This window comes from Struthio camelus, chromosome 23 (genome assembly GCF_040807025.1).
Source record: "Struthio camelus isolate bStrCam1 chromosome 23, bStrCam1.hap1, whole genome shotgun sequence".
Classification (NCBI taxonomy): Eukaryota; Metazoa; Chordata; class Aves; order Struthioniformes; family Struthionidae; genus Struthio; species Struthio camelus.
Genome location: NC_090964.1, coordinates 1,312,765 through 1,327,056, shown reverse-complemented (window position 1 = coordinate 1,327,056; position 14,292 = coordinate 1,312,765).

The following is a 14,292-nucleotide window of genomic DNA, read 5'->3' as shown; positions in this document are numbered from 1 at the left end:
ACAGCCACCCCGAAAGGCACTTGGATGCATCCCGGCCGCCCCCAAAGGCACTCGGAGGCGGCCCGGCTACCCCGAAAGGCACTCGGAGCCTCCCCGGCAGCCCCGAAAGGCACTCAGAGGCGGCCCGGCCACCCCGAAAGGCACTCGGAGCCTGCCCGGCCACCCCGACAGGCACTCGGAGCCTCCCCGGCCACTCTGAAAGGCACTCGGAGCCTCCCCGACTGCCCCGAAAGGCACTCGGAGCCTTCCCGGCCGCCCCGAAAGGCACTCGGAGACTCCACGGCCGCCCCGAAAGGCACTCGGAGCCTGCCCGACCGCCCCGAAAGGCACTCGGAGCCTGACCGGACGCGCCGAAAGGCACTCGGAGGCGGCTCGGCCACCCCAAAAGGCACTCGGAGCCTCCCCGGCCGCCCCGAAAGGCACTCGGAGCCTCCACGGCCACCCACAAAGGAACTCGGATGCATCCCGGCCGCCCCCAAAGGCACTCGGAGGCGGCCCAACTACCCCGAAAGGCACTCGGAGCCTCCCCGGCAGCCCCGAAAGGCACTCAGGGGCGGCCCGGCCACCCCGAAAGGCACTCGGAGCCTCCCCGGCCGCCCCAAAAGGCACTCGGAGCCTCCCCGGCCACCCCGAAAGGCACTCGGAGCCTCCCCGGCCGCCCCCAAAGGCACTCGGAGCCTCCCTGGCAGTCCGGAAAGGCAATTAGAGCCTCGCCGGCCGCCCCGAAAGCCACTCGGAGCCGGTCCGGCCGCCCCGAAAGGCACTGGGACGGGCCCAGCCGCCCCGAAAGGCATTCGGAGGGGGAACGGCCACCCCGAAAGGCACTCGGAGCATCCCCGGCCGCCCCGAAAGGCACTCGGAGGCGGCCCGGCCACCCCGAAAGGCACTCGGAGCCGGCCCGGCAGCCCCCAAAGGCACTCGGAGCCTCCCCGGGGACCCCCAAAGGCACTCGGAGCCGGCCCGGCAGCCCCCAAAGGCAATCGGAGCCTGCACAGCCGCCCCCAAAGGCACTCCGAGCCTCCATGGCCGCCCCGAAAGGCACTCGGAGCCTGCCCGACCGCCCCGAAAGGCACTCGGAGCCTGCCCGACCGCCCCGAAAGGCACTCGGAGCCTGACCGGACGCGCCGAAAGGCACTCGGAGGCGGCTCGGCCACCCCGAAAGGCACTCGGAGCCTCCCCGGCCGCCCCGAAAGGCACTCGGAGCCTCCCCGGCCGCCCCGAAAGGCACTCGGAGTCTGCACACTCGCCCCAAAAGGCACTCGGAGCCTCCACGGCTGCCCCGAAAGGCACTCGGAGACTCCCCGGCCGCCCACAAACGCACTCGGAGCCTCCCCGACCGCCCCGAAAGGCACTCGGAGCCTCCCCGGCCGCCCCGAAAGGCACTCGGAGACTCCACGGCCGCCCACAAAGGCACTCGGAGCCTGTCCGACCGCCCGAAAAGGCACTCGGAGCCTGCCCGGCCACCCCGACAGGCACTCGGAGCCTCCCCGGCCACACCGAAAGGCACTCGGAGCCTCACCGGCCGCGCCGAAAGGCACTCGGAGCCTGACCGGACGCGCCGAAAGGCACTCGGAGGCGGCTCGGCCACCCCGAAAGGCACTCGGAGCCTCCCCGGCCGCCCCGAAAGGCACTCGGAGGCGGCACGGCCGCCCAAAAAGGCACTCGGAGCCTGCACACTCGCCCCCAAAGGCACTCGGAGCCTCCACGGCTGCCACGAAAGGCACTCGGAGACTCCACGGCCGCCCCGAAAGGCACTCGGAGCCTCCCCGGCCGCCCCCAAAGGCACTCGGAGCCTCCCCGGCCGCCCGCAAAGGCACTCGGAGCCTCCACGGCCGCCCCCAAAGGCACTCGGAGCCTCCCCAGCCGCCCCCAAAGGCACTTGGATGCAGCCCGGCCACCCCGAAAAGCACTCGGAGGCGGCCCGGCCACCCCAAAAGGCACTCGGAGCCTGCCCGACCGCCCCGAAAGGCACTAGGAGCCTCCACAGCCACCCCGAAAGGCACTTGGATGCATCCCGGCCGCCCCCAAAGGCACTCGGAGGCGGCCCGGCTACCCCGAAAGGCACTCGGAGCCTCCCCGGCAGCCCTGAAAGGCACTCAGAGGCGGCCCGGCCACCCCGAAAGGCACTCGGAGCCTCCCCGGCCGCCCCCAAAGGCACTCGGAGCCTCCCCGGCCACCCCGAAAGGCACTCGGAGCCTCCCCGGCCGCCCCCAAAGGCACTCGGAGCCTCCCCGGCAGTCCCAAAAGGCAATTAGAGCCTCGCCAGCCGCCCCGAAAGCCACTCGGAGCCGGTCCGGCCGCCCCGAAAGGCACTGGGACGGGCCCAGCCGCCCCGAAAGGCATTCGGAGGGGGAACGGCCACCCCGAAAGGCACTCGGAGCATCCCCGGCCGCCCCGAAAGGCACTCGGAGCCTCCCCGGCCACCCGCAAAGGCACTCGGAGGCGGCCCGGCAGCCCCCAAAGGCACTCGGAGCCTCCCCGGGGACCCCCAAAGGCACTCGGAGCCGGCCCGGCAGCCCCCAAAGGCACTCGGAGCCTGCACACTCGCCCCCAAAGGCACTCGGAGCCTCCACGGCTGCCCCGAAAGGCACTCGGAGACTCCCCGGCCGCCCCCAAAGGCACTCGGAGCCTCCCCGACCGCCCCGAAAGGCACTCGGAGCATCCCCGGCCGCCCCGAAAGGCACTCAGAGCCTCCACGGCCGCCCACAAAGGCACTCGGAGCCTGCCCGGCCGCCCCGAAAAGGCACTCGGAGCCTGCCCGGCCACCCCGACAGGCACTCGGAGCCTCCCCGGCCACTCTGAAAGGCACTCGGAGCCTCCCCGACTGCCCCCAAAGGCACTCGGAGCCTTCCCGGCCGCCCCGAAAGGCACTCGGAGACTCCACGGCCGCCCCGAAAGGCACTCGGAGCCTGACCGGACGCGCCGAAAGGCACTCGGAGGCGGCTCGGCCACCCCAAAAGGCACTCGGAGCCTCCCCGGCCGCCCCGAAAGGCACTCGGAGCCTCCACGGCCACCCACAAAGGAACTCGGATGCATCCCGGCCGCCCCCAAAGGCACTCGGAGGCGGCCCAACTACCCCGAAAGGCACTCGGAGCCTCCCCGGCAGCCCCGAAAGGCACTCAGGGGCGGCCCGGCCACCCCGAAAGGCACTCGGAGCCTCCCCGGCCGCCCCAAAAGGCACTCGGAGCCTCCCCGGCCGCCCCCAAAGGCACTCGGAGCCTCCCCGGCCACCCCGAAAGGCACTCGGAGCCTCCCCGGCCGCCCCCAAAGGCACTCGGAGCCTCCCCGGCAGTCCCAAAAGGCAATTAGAGCCTCGCCGGCCGCCCCGAAAGCCACTCGGAGCCGGTCCGGCCGCCCCGAAAGGCACAGGGACGAGCCCAGCCGCCCCGAAAGGCATTCGGAGGGGGAACGGCCACCCCGAAAGGCACTCGGAGCATCCCCGGCCGCCCCGAAAGGCACTCGGAGACTCCACGGCCGCCCCGAAAGGCACTCGGAGCCTGCCCGACCGCCCCGAAAGGCACTCGGAGCCTGACCGGACGCGTCGAAAGGCACTCGGAGGCGGCTCGGCCACCCCGAAAGGCACTCGGAGCCTCCCCGGCCGCCCCGAAAGGCACTCGGAGGCGGCACGGCCGCCCCAAAAGGCACTCGGAGCCTGCACACTCGCCCCAAAAGGCACTCGGAGCCTCCACGGCTGCCCCGAAAGGCACTCGGAGACTCCCCGGCCGCCCACAAAGGCACTCGGAGCCTCCCCGACCGCCCCGAAAGGCACTCGGAGCCTCCCCGGCCGCCCCGAAAGGCACTCGGAGCCTCCACAGCCGCCCACAAAGGCACTCGGAGCCTGCCCGGCCGCCCCGAAAAGGCACTCGGAGCCTCCCCGGCCACCCCGACAGGCACTCGGAGCCTCCCCGGCCGCTCTGAAAGGCACTCGGAGCCTCCCCGGCCGCCCCGAAAGGCACTCGCAGGCGGGCGGGCCTCCCCGAAAGCCACTCGGAGCCTCCCCGGCCGCCCCGAAAGGCACTCGGAGCCTCCCCGGCCGCCCGAAAGGCACTCGGAGCCTCCCCGGGCACCACCAAAGGCACTCGGAGCCTTCCCGGCCGCCCACAAAGGCACTCGGAGCCTCCACGGCCGCCCCCAAAGGCACTTGGATGCAGCCCGGCCACCCCGAAAAGCACTCGGAGGTGGCCCGGCCACCCCGAAAGGCACTCGGAGCCTCCCCGGCCACTCTGAAAGGCACTCGGAGCCTCCCCGACTGCCCCCAAAGGCACTCGGAGCCTTCCCGGCCGCCCCGAAAGGCACTCGGAGACTCCACGGCCGCCCCGAAAGGCACTCGGAGCCTGCCCGACCGCCCCGAAAGGCACTCGGAGCCTGACCGGACGCGCCGAAAGGCACTCGGAGGCGGCTCGGCCACCCCAAAAGGCACTCGGAGCCTCCCCGGCCACCCCGAAAGGCACTCGGAGCCTCCACGGCCACCCACAAAGGAACTCGGATGCATCCCGGCCGCCCCCAAAGGCACTCGGAGGCGGCCCAACTACCCCGAAAGGCACTCGGAGCCTCCCCGGCAGCCCCGAAAGGCACTCAGGGGCGGCCCGGCCACCCCGAAAGGCACTCGGAGCCTCCCCGGCCGCCCCAAAAGGCACTCGGAGCCTCCCCGGCCACCCCGAAAGGCACTCGGAGCCTCCCCGGCCGCCCCCAAAGGCACTCGGAGCCTCCCCGGCAGTCCGGAAAGGCAATTAGAGCCTCGCCGGCCGCCCCGAAAGCCACTCGGAGCCGGTCCGGCCGCCCCGAAAGGCACTGGGACGGGCCCAGCCGCCCCGAAAGGCATTCGGAGGGGGAACGGCCACCCCGAAAGGCACTCGGAGCATCCCCGGCCGCCCCCAAAGGCACTCGGAGCCTCCGCGGCCGCCCCGAAAGGCACTCGGAGGCGGCCCGGCCACCCCGAAAGGCACTCGGAGCCTCCCCGGACGCCTCGAAAGGCACTCGGAGGCGGCACGGCCGACCACAAAGGCACTTGGAGCCTCCCCGGCCGCCCACAAAGGCACTCGGAGGCGGACCGGCTACCCCGAAAGGCACTCGGAGCCTCCCCGGCAGCCCCGAAAGGCACTCAGAGGCGGCCCGGCCACCCCGAAAGGCACTCGGAGCCTCCCCGGCCACCCCAAAAGGCATTCGGAGCCGGCTCGGCCGCCCACAAAGGCACTCGGAGGTGGCCCGGCCACCCCGAAAGGCACTCGGAGCCTCTAGGATGCCCCGAAAGGCACTCGGAGCCTCCCCGGCCGCCCCGAAAGGCACTCGGAGCCTCCCCGGCCGCCCACAAAGGCACTCGGAGCCTTCCCGGCCGCCCCGAAAAGCACTCGGAGGCGGCCGACCGCCCCGAAAGGCACTCGGGGCCGGCCCGGCCGCCCCAAAAGGCACTCGGAGCCTCCCCGGCCACCCCGAAAGGCACTCGGAGCGGGCCGGCCACCCCGAAAGGCACTCGGAGCCGGCCCGGCCGCCCACAAAGGCACTCGGAGCCTCCACGGCCGCCCCCAAAGGCACTCGGAGCCTCCACGGCCGCCCCCAAAGGCACTCGGAGGCGGCCAGGCCGCCCCGAAAGGCACTCGGAGCCTCCACGGCCGCCCACAAAGGCACTCGGAGCCTCCCCGGCCACCCGCAAAGGCACTCGGAGCCTGCCCGGCGACCCCAAAAGGCACTCGGAGCCTGCCCGGCAGCCCCCAAAGGCAATCGGAGCCTGCCCGGCCGCCCCCAAAGGCACTCGGAGCCGGCCCGGCAGCCCCCAAAGGCAATCGGAGCCTGCACAGCCGCCCCCAAAGGCACTCCGAGCCTCCATGGCCGCCCCGAAAGGCACTCGGAGCCTCCCCGGCCGCCCCAAAAGGCACTCGGAGCCTGCCCGGCCACCCCGACAGGCACTCGGAGCATCCCCGGCCGCCCCGAAAGGCACTCGGAGCCTCCACGGCCGCCCCGAAAGGCACTCGGAGCCTTCCCGGCCGCCCTGAAAGGCACTCGGAGCATCCCCGGACGCCCCCAAAGGCACTCAGAGGCGGCTGGGCCTCCCCGAAAGCCACTCGGAGCCTCCCCGGCCGCCCCAAAACGCACTCGGAGCCTCCCCGGCCACCCCAAAAGGCACTCGGAGCCTACCCGGCCGCCCACAAAGGCACTGGGAGCCTCCCTGGCTGCCCCGAAATGCACTCGAAGGCGGCCAGGCCGCCACGAAAGGCACTCAGAGCCTCCCCAGCCGCCCCCAAAGGCACTCGGAAGCGCCCCGGCTACCCCGAAAGGCACTCGGAGCCTCCATGGCCGCCCTGAAAGGCACTCGGAGCCGGCCCGGCCGCCCACAAAGGCACTCGGAGCCTACCCGGCCGCCCACAAAGGCACTCGGAGCCTCCCCGACCGCCCCGAAATGCACTCGGAGGCGGCCAGGCCGCCCCGAAAGGCCCTCGGACCCGGCCTAGCCGCCCACAAAGGCACTCGGAGCCTGCCCGACCGCCCGAAAAGACACTCGGAGCCTGCCCGGCCACCCCCAAAAGGCACTCGGAGCCTCCCCGGCCACCCCGAAAGGCACTCAGAGCCTGCCCGGCGACCCTCAAAGGCACTCGGAGCCTCCCCGGATGCCCCGAAAGGCACTCGGAGCCTCCCCGAGAACCCCGAAAGGCACTCGGAGACTCCCCGGCCACCCCGAAAGGCACTCGGAGCCTCCCCGGCCGCCCCCAAAGGCAATCGGAGCCTCCACGGCCGCTCACAAAGGCACTCGGAGCCTGCACGGCCGCCCCCAAAGGCACTCGGAGCCTCCCCGGCCGCCCACAAAGGCACTCAGAGGCGGCCGGGCCTCCCCGAAAGCCACTCGGAGCCTCCACGGCCGCCCACAAACGCACTCGGAGCCTTCCCGGCCGCCCCGAAAGGCACTCGGAGCCTTCCCGGCCGCCCCGAAAGGCACTCGGAGCCTCCACGGCCACCCACAAAGGAACTCGGATGCATCCCGGCCGCCCCCAAAGGCACTCGGAGGCGGCCCAACTACCCCGAAAGGCACTCGGAGCCTCCCCGGCAGCCCTGAAAGGCACTCAGAGGCGGCCCGGCCACCCCGAAAGGCACTCGGAGCCTCCCCGGCCGCCCCCAAAGGCACTCGGAGCCTCCCCGGCCACCCCGAAAGGCACTCGGAGCCTCCCCGGCCGCCCCCAAAGGCACTCGGAGCCTCCCCGGCAGTCCCAAAAGGCAATTAGAGCCTCGCCAGCCGCCCCGAAAGCCACTCGGAGCCGGTCCGGCCGCCCCGAAAGGCACTGGGACGGGCCCAGCCGCCCCGAAAGGCATTCGGAGGGGGAACGGCCACCCCGAAAGGCACTCGGAGCATCCCCGGCCGCCCCGAAAGGCACTCGGAGCCTCCCCGGCCACCCGCAAAGGCACTCGGAGGCGGCCCGGCAGCCCCCAAAGGCACTCGGAGCCTCCCCGGGGACCCCCAAAGGCACTCGGAGCCGGCCCGGCAGCCCCCAAAGGCAATCGGAGCCTGCACAGCCGCCCCCAAAGGCACTCCGAGCCTCCATGGCCGCCCCGAAAGGCACTCGGAGACTCCACGGCCGCCCCGAAAGGCACTCGGAGCCTGCCCGACCGCCCCGAAAGGCACTCGGAGCCTGACCGGACGCGCCGAAAGGCACTCGGAGGCGGCTCGGCCACCCCGAAAGGCACTCGGAGCCTCCCCGGCCGCCCCGAAAGGCACTCGGAGGCGGCACGGCCGCCCAAAAAGGCACTCGGAGCCTGCACACTCGCCCCCAAAGGCACTCGGAGCCTCCACGGCTGCCCCGAAAGGCACTCGGAGACTCCCCGGCCGCCCCCAAAGGCACTCGGAGCCTCCCCGACCGCCCCGAAAGGCACTCGGAGCATCCCCGGCCGCCCCGAAAGGCACTCAGAGCCTCCACGGCCGCCCACAAAGGCACTCGGAGCCTGCCCGGCCGCCCCGAAAAGGCACTCGGAGCCTGCCCGGCCACCCCGACAGGCACTCGGAGCCTCCCCGGCCACTCTGAAAGGCACTCGGAGCCTCCCCGACTGCCCCCAAAGGCACTCGGAGCCTTCCCGGCCGCCCCGAAAGGCACTCGGAGACTCCACGGCCGCCCCGAAAGGCACTCGGAGCCTGACCGGACGCGCCGAAAGGCACTCGGAGGCGGCTCGGCCACCCCAAAAGGCACTCGGAGCCTCCCCGGCCGCCCCGAAAGGCACTCGGAGCCTCCACGGCCACCCACAAAGGAACTCGGATGCATCCCGGCCGCCCCCAAAGGCACTCGGAGGCGGCCCAACTACCCCGAAAGGCACTCGGAGCCTCCCCGGCAGCCCCGAAAGGCACTCAGGGGCGGCCCGGCCACCCCGAAAGGCACTCGGAGCCTCCCCGGCCGCCCCAAAAGGCACTCGGAGCCTCCCCGGCCGCCCCCAAAGGCACTCGGAGCCTCCCCGGCCACCCCGAAAGGCACTCGGAGCCTCCCCGGCCGCCCCCAAAGGCACTCGGAGCCTCCCCGGCAGTCCCAAAAGGCAATTAGAGCCTCGCCGGCCGCCCCGAAAGCCACTCGGAGCCGGTCCGGCCGCCCCGAAAGGCACAGGGACGAGCCCAGCCGCCCCGAAAGGCATTCGGAGGGGGAACGGCCACCCCGAAAGGCACTCGGAGCATCCCCGGCCGCCCCGAAAGGCACTCGGAGACTCCACGGCCGCCCCGAAAGGCACTCGGAGCCTGCCCGACCGCCCCGAAAGGCACTCGGAGCCTGACCGGACGCGCCGAAAGGCACTCGGAGGCGGCTCGGCCACCCCGAAAGGCACTCGGAGCCTCCCCGGCCGCCCCGAAAGGCACTCGGAGGCGGCACGGCCGCCCCAAAAGGCACTCGGAGCCTGCACACTCGCCCCAAAAGGCACTCGGAGCCTCCACGGCTGCCCCGAAAGGCACTCGGAGACTCCCCGGCCGCCCACAAAGGCACTCGGAGCCTCCCCGACCGCCCCGAAAGGCACTCGGAGCCTCCCCGGCCGCCCCGAAAGGCACTCGGAGCCTCCACAGCCGCCCACAAAGGCACTCGGAGCCTGCCCGGCCGCCCCGAAAAGGCACTCGGAGCCTCCCCGGCCACCCCGACAGGCACTCGGAGCCTCCCCGGCCGCTCTGAAAGGCACTCGGAGCCTCCCCGGCCGCCCCGAAAGGCACTCGGAGGCGGCCGGGCCTCCCCGAAAGCCACTCGGAGCCTCCCCGGCCGCCCCGAAAGGCACTCGGAGCCTCCCCGGCCGCCCGAAAGGCACTCGGAGCCTCCCCAGGCACCACCAAAGGCACTCGGAGCCTTCCCGGCCGCCCACAAAGGCACTCGGAGCCTCCACGGCCGCCCCCAAAGGCACTTGGATGCAGCCCGGCCACCCCGAAAAGCACTCGGAGGTGGCCCGGCCACCCCGACAGGCACTCGGAGCCTCCCCGGCCACTCTGAAAGGCACTCGGAGCCTCCCCGACTGCCCCCAAAGGCACTCGGAGCCTTCCCGGCCGCCCCGAAAGGCACTCGGAGACTCCACGGCCGCCCCGAAAGGCACTCGGAGCCTGCCCGACCGCCCCGAAAGGCACTCGGAGCCTGACCGGACGCGCCGAAAGGCACTCGGAGGCGGCTCGGCCACCCCAAAAGGCACTCGGAGCCTCCCCGGCCGCCCCGAAAGGCACTCGGAGCCTCCACGGCCACCCACAAAGGAACTCGGATGCATCCCGGCCGCCCCCAAAGGCACTCGGAGGCGGCCCAACTACCCCGAAAGGCACTCGGAGCCTCCCCGGCAGCCCCGAAAGGCACTCAGGGGCGGCCCGGCCACCCCGAAAGGCACTCGGAGCCTCCCCGGCCGCCCCAAAAGGCACTCGGAGCCTCCCCGGCCACCCCGAAAGGCACTCGGAGCCTCCCCGGCCGCCCCAAAAGGCACTCGGAGCCTCCCCGGCAGTCCGGAAAGGCAATTAGAGCCTCGCCGGCCGCCCCGAAAGCCACTCGGAGCCGGTCCGGCCGCCCCGAAAGGCACTGGGACGGGCCCAGCCGCCCCGAAAGGCATTCGGAGGGGGAACGGCCACCCCGAAAGGCACTCGGAGAATCCCCGGCCGCCCCCAAAGGCACTCGGAGCCTCCGCGGCCACCCCGAAAGGCACTCGGAGGCGGCCCGGCCACCCCGAAAGGCACTCGGAGCCTCCCCGGACGCCTCGAAAGGCACTCGGAGGCGGCACGGCCGACCACAAAGGCACTTGGAGCCTCCCCGGCCGCCCACAAAGGCACTCGGAGGCGGACCGGCTACCCCGAAAGGCACTCGGAGCCTCCCCGGCAGCCCCGAAAGGCACTCAGAGGCGGCCCGGCCACCCCGAAAGGCACTCGGAGCCTCCCCGGACGCCTCGAAAGGCACTCGGAGGCGGCACGGCCGACCACAAAGGCACTTGGAGCCTCCCCGGCCGCCCACAAAGGCACTCGGAGGCGGACCGGCTACCCCGAAAGGCACTCGGAGCCTCCCCGGCAGCCCCGAAAGGCACTCAGAGGCGGCCCGGCCGCCCCGAAAGGCACTCGGAGCCTCCCCGGCCGCCCGAAAGGCACTCGGAGCCTCCCCGGGCACCACCAAAGGCACTCGGAGCCTTCCCGGCCGCCCACAAAGGCACTCGGAGGCGGCACGGCCGCCCCCAAAGGCACTTGGATGCAGCCCGGCCGCCCCGAAAAGCACTCGGAGGTGGCCCGGCCACCCCGAAAGGCACTCGGAGCCTGCCCGACCGCCCCGAAAGGCACTAGGAGCCTCCACAGCCACCCCGAAAGGCACTTGGATGCATCCCGGCCGCCCCCAAAGGCACTCGGAGGCGGCCCGGCTACCCCGAAAGGCACTCGGAGCCTCCCCGGCAGCCCCGAAAGGCACTCAGAGGCGGCCCGGCCACCCCGAAAGGCACTCGGAGCCTGCCCGGCCACCCCGACAGGCACTCGGAGCCTCCCCGGCCACTCTGAAAGGCACTCGGAGCCTCCCCGACTGCCCCCAAAGGCACTCGGAGCCTTCCCGGCCGCCCCGAAAGGCACTCGGAGACTCCACGGCCGCCCCGAAAGGCACTCGGAGCCTGCCCGACCGCCCCGAAAGGCACTCGGAGCCTGACCGGACGCGCCGAAAGGCACTCGGAGGCGGCTCGGCCACCCCAAAAGGCACTCGGAGCCTCCCCGGCCGCCCCGAAAGGCACTCGGAGCCTCCCCGGCAGCCCACAAAGGAACTCGGATGCATCCCGGCCGCCCCCAAAGGCACTCGGAGGCGGCCCAACTACCCCGAAAGGCACTCGGAGCCTCCCCGGCAGCCCCGAAAGGCACTCAGGGGCGGCCCGGCCACCCCGAAAGGCACTCGGAGCCTCCCCGGCCGCCCCAAAAGGCACTCGGAGCCTCCCCGGCCACCCCGAAAGGCACTCGGAGCCTCCCCGGCCGCCCCCAAAGGCACTCGGAGCCTCCCTGGCAGTCCGGAAAGGCAATTAGAGCCTCGCCGGCCGCCCCGAAAGCCACTCGGAGCCGGTCCGGCCGCCCCGAAAGGCACTGGGACGGGCCCAGCCGCCCCGAAAGGCATTCGGAGGGGGAACGGCCACCCCGAAAGGCACTCGGAGCATCCCCGGCCGCCCCGAAAGGCACTCGGAGGCGGCCCGGCCACCCCGAAAGGCACTCGGAGCCGGCCCGGCAGCCCCCAAAGGCACTCGGAGCCTCCCCGGGGACCCCCAAAGGCACTCGGAGCCGGCCCGGCAGCCCCCAAAGGCAATCGGAGCCTGCACAGCCGCCCCCAAAGGCACTCCGAGCCTCCATGGCCGCCCCGAAAGGCACTCGGAGCCTGCCCGACCGCCCCGAAAGGCACTCGGAGCCTGCCCGACCGCCCCGAAAGGCACTCGGAGCCTGACCGGACGCGCCGAAAGGCACTCGGAGGCGGCTCGGCCACCCCGAAAGGCACTCGGAGACTCCCCGGCCGCCCACAAACGCACTCGGAGCCTCCCCGACCGCCCCGAAAGGCACTCGGAGCCTCCCCGGCCGCCCCGAAAGGCACTCGGAGACTCCACGGCCGCCCACAAAGGCACTCGGAGCCTGTCCGACCGCCCGAAAAGGCACTCGGAGCCTGCCCGGCCACCCCGACAGGCACTCGGAGCCTCCCCGGCCACACCGAAAGGCACTCGGAGCCTCACCGGCCGCGCCGAAAGGCACTCGGAGCCTGACCGGACGCGCCGAAAGGCACTCGGAGGCGGCTCGGCCACCCCGAAAGGCACTCGGAGCCTCCCCGGCCGCCCCGAAAGGCACTCGGAGGCGGCACGGCCGCCCAAAAAGGCACTCGGAGCCTGCACACTCGCCCCCAAAGGCACTCGGAGCCTCCACGGCTGCCACGAAAGGCACTCGGAGACTCCACGGCCGCCCCGAAAGGCACTCGGAGCCTCCCCGGCCGCCCCCAAAGGCACTCGGAGCCTCCCCGGCCGCCCGCAAAGGCACTCGGAGCCTCCACGGCCGCCCCCAAAGGCACTCGGAGCCTCCCCAGCCGCCCCCAAAGGCACTTGGATGCAGCCCGGCCACCCCGAAAAGCACTCGGAGGCGGCCCGGCCACCCCAAAAGGCACTCGGAGCCTGCCCGACCGCCCCGAAAGGCACTAGGAGCCTCCACAGCCACCCCGAAAGGCACTTGGATGCATCCCGGCCGCCCCCAAAGGCACTCGGAGGCGGCCCGGCTACCCCGAAAGGCACTCGGAGCCTCCCCGGCAGCCCTGAAAGGCACTCAGAGGCGGCCCGGCCACCCCGAAAGGCACTCGGAGCCTCCCCGGCCGCCCCCAAAGGCACTCGGAGCCTCCCCGGCCACCCCGAAAGGCACTCGGAGCCTCCCCGGCCGCCCCCAAAGGCACTCGGAGCCTCCCCGGCAGTCCCAAAAGGCAATTAGAGCCTCGCCAGCCGCCCCGAAAGCCACTCGGAGCCGGTCCGGCCGCCCCGAAAGGCACTGGGACGGGCCCAGCCGCCCCGAAAGGCATTCGGAGGGGGAACGGCCACCCCGAAAGGCACTCGGAGCATCCCCGGCCGCCCCGAAAGGCACTCGGAGCCTCCCCGGCCACCCGCAAAGGCACTCGGAGGCGGCCCGGCAGCCCCCAAAGGCACTCGGAGCCTCCCCGGGGACCCCCAAAGGCACTCGGAGCCGGCCCGGCAGCCCCCAAAGGCACTCGGAGCCTGCACACTCGCCCCCAAAGGCACTCGGAGCCTCCACGGCTGCCCCGAAAGGCACTCGGAGACTCCCCGGCCGCCCCCAAAGGCACTCGGAGCCTCCCCGACCGCCCCGAAAGGCACTCGGAGCATCCCCGGCCGCCCCGAAAGGCACTCAGAGCCTCCACGGCCGCCCACAAAGGCACTCGGAGCCTGCCCGGCCGCCCCGAAAAGGCACTCGGAGCCTGCCCGGCCACCCCGACAGGCACTCGGAGCCTCCCCGGCCACTCTGAAAGGCACTCGGAGCCTCCCCGACTGCCCCCAAAGGCACTCGGAGCCTTCCCGGCCGCCCCGAAAGGCACTCGGAGACTCCACGGCCGCCCCGAAAGGCACTCGGAGCCTGACCGGACGCGCCGAAAGGCACTCGGAGGCGGCTCGGCCACCCCAAAAGGCACTCGGAGCCTCCCCGGCCGCCCCGAAAGGCACTCGGAGCCTCCACGGCCACCCACAAAGGAACTCGGATGCATCCCGGCCGCCCCCAAAGGCACTCGGAGGCGGCCCAACTACCCCGAAAGGCACTCGGAGCCTCCCCGGCAGCCCCGAAAGGCACTCAGGGGCGGCCCGGCCACCCCGAAAGGCACTCGGAGCCTCCCCGGCCGCCCCAAAAGGCACTCGGAGCCTCCCCGGCCGCCCCCAAAGGCACTCGGAGCCTCCCCGGCCACCCCGAAAGGCACTCGGAGCCTCCCCGGCCGCCCCCAAAGGCACTCGGAGCCTCCCCGGCAGTCCGGAAAGGCAATTAGAGCCTCGCCGGCCGCCCCGAAAGCCACTCGGAGCCGGTCCGGCCGCCCCGAAAGGCACAGGGACGAGCCCAGCCGCCCCGAAAGGCATTCGGAGGGGGAACGGCCACCCCGAAAGGCACTCGGAGCATCCCCGGCCGCCCCGAAAGGCACTCGGAGACTCCACGGCCGCCCCGAAAGGCACTCGGAGCCTGCCCGACCGCCCCGAAAGGCACTCGGAGCCTCACCGGACGCGTCGAAAGGCACTCGGAGGCGGCTCGGCCACCCCGAAAGGCACTCGGAGCCTCCCCGGCCGCCCCGAAAGGCACTCGGAGGCGGCACGGCCGCCCCAAAAGGCACTCGGAGCCTGCACACTCGCCCC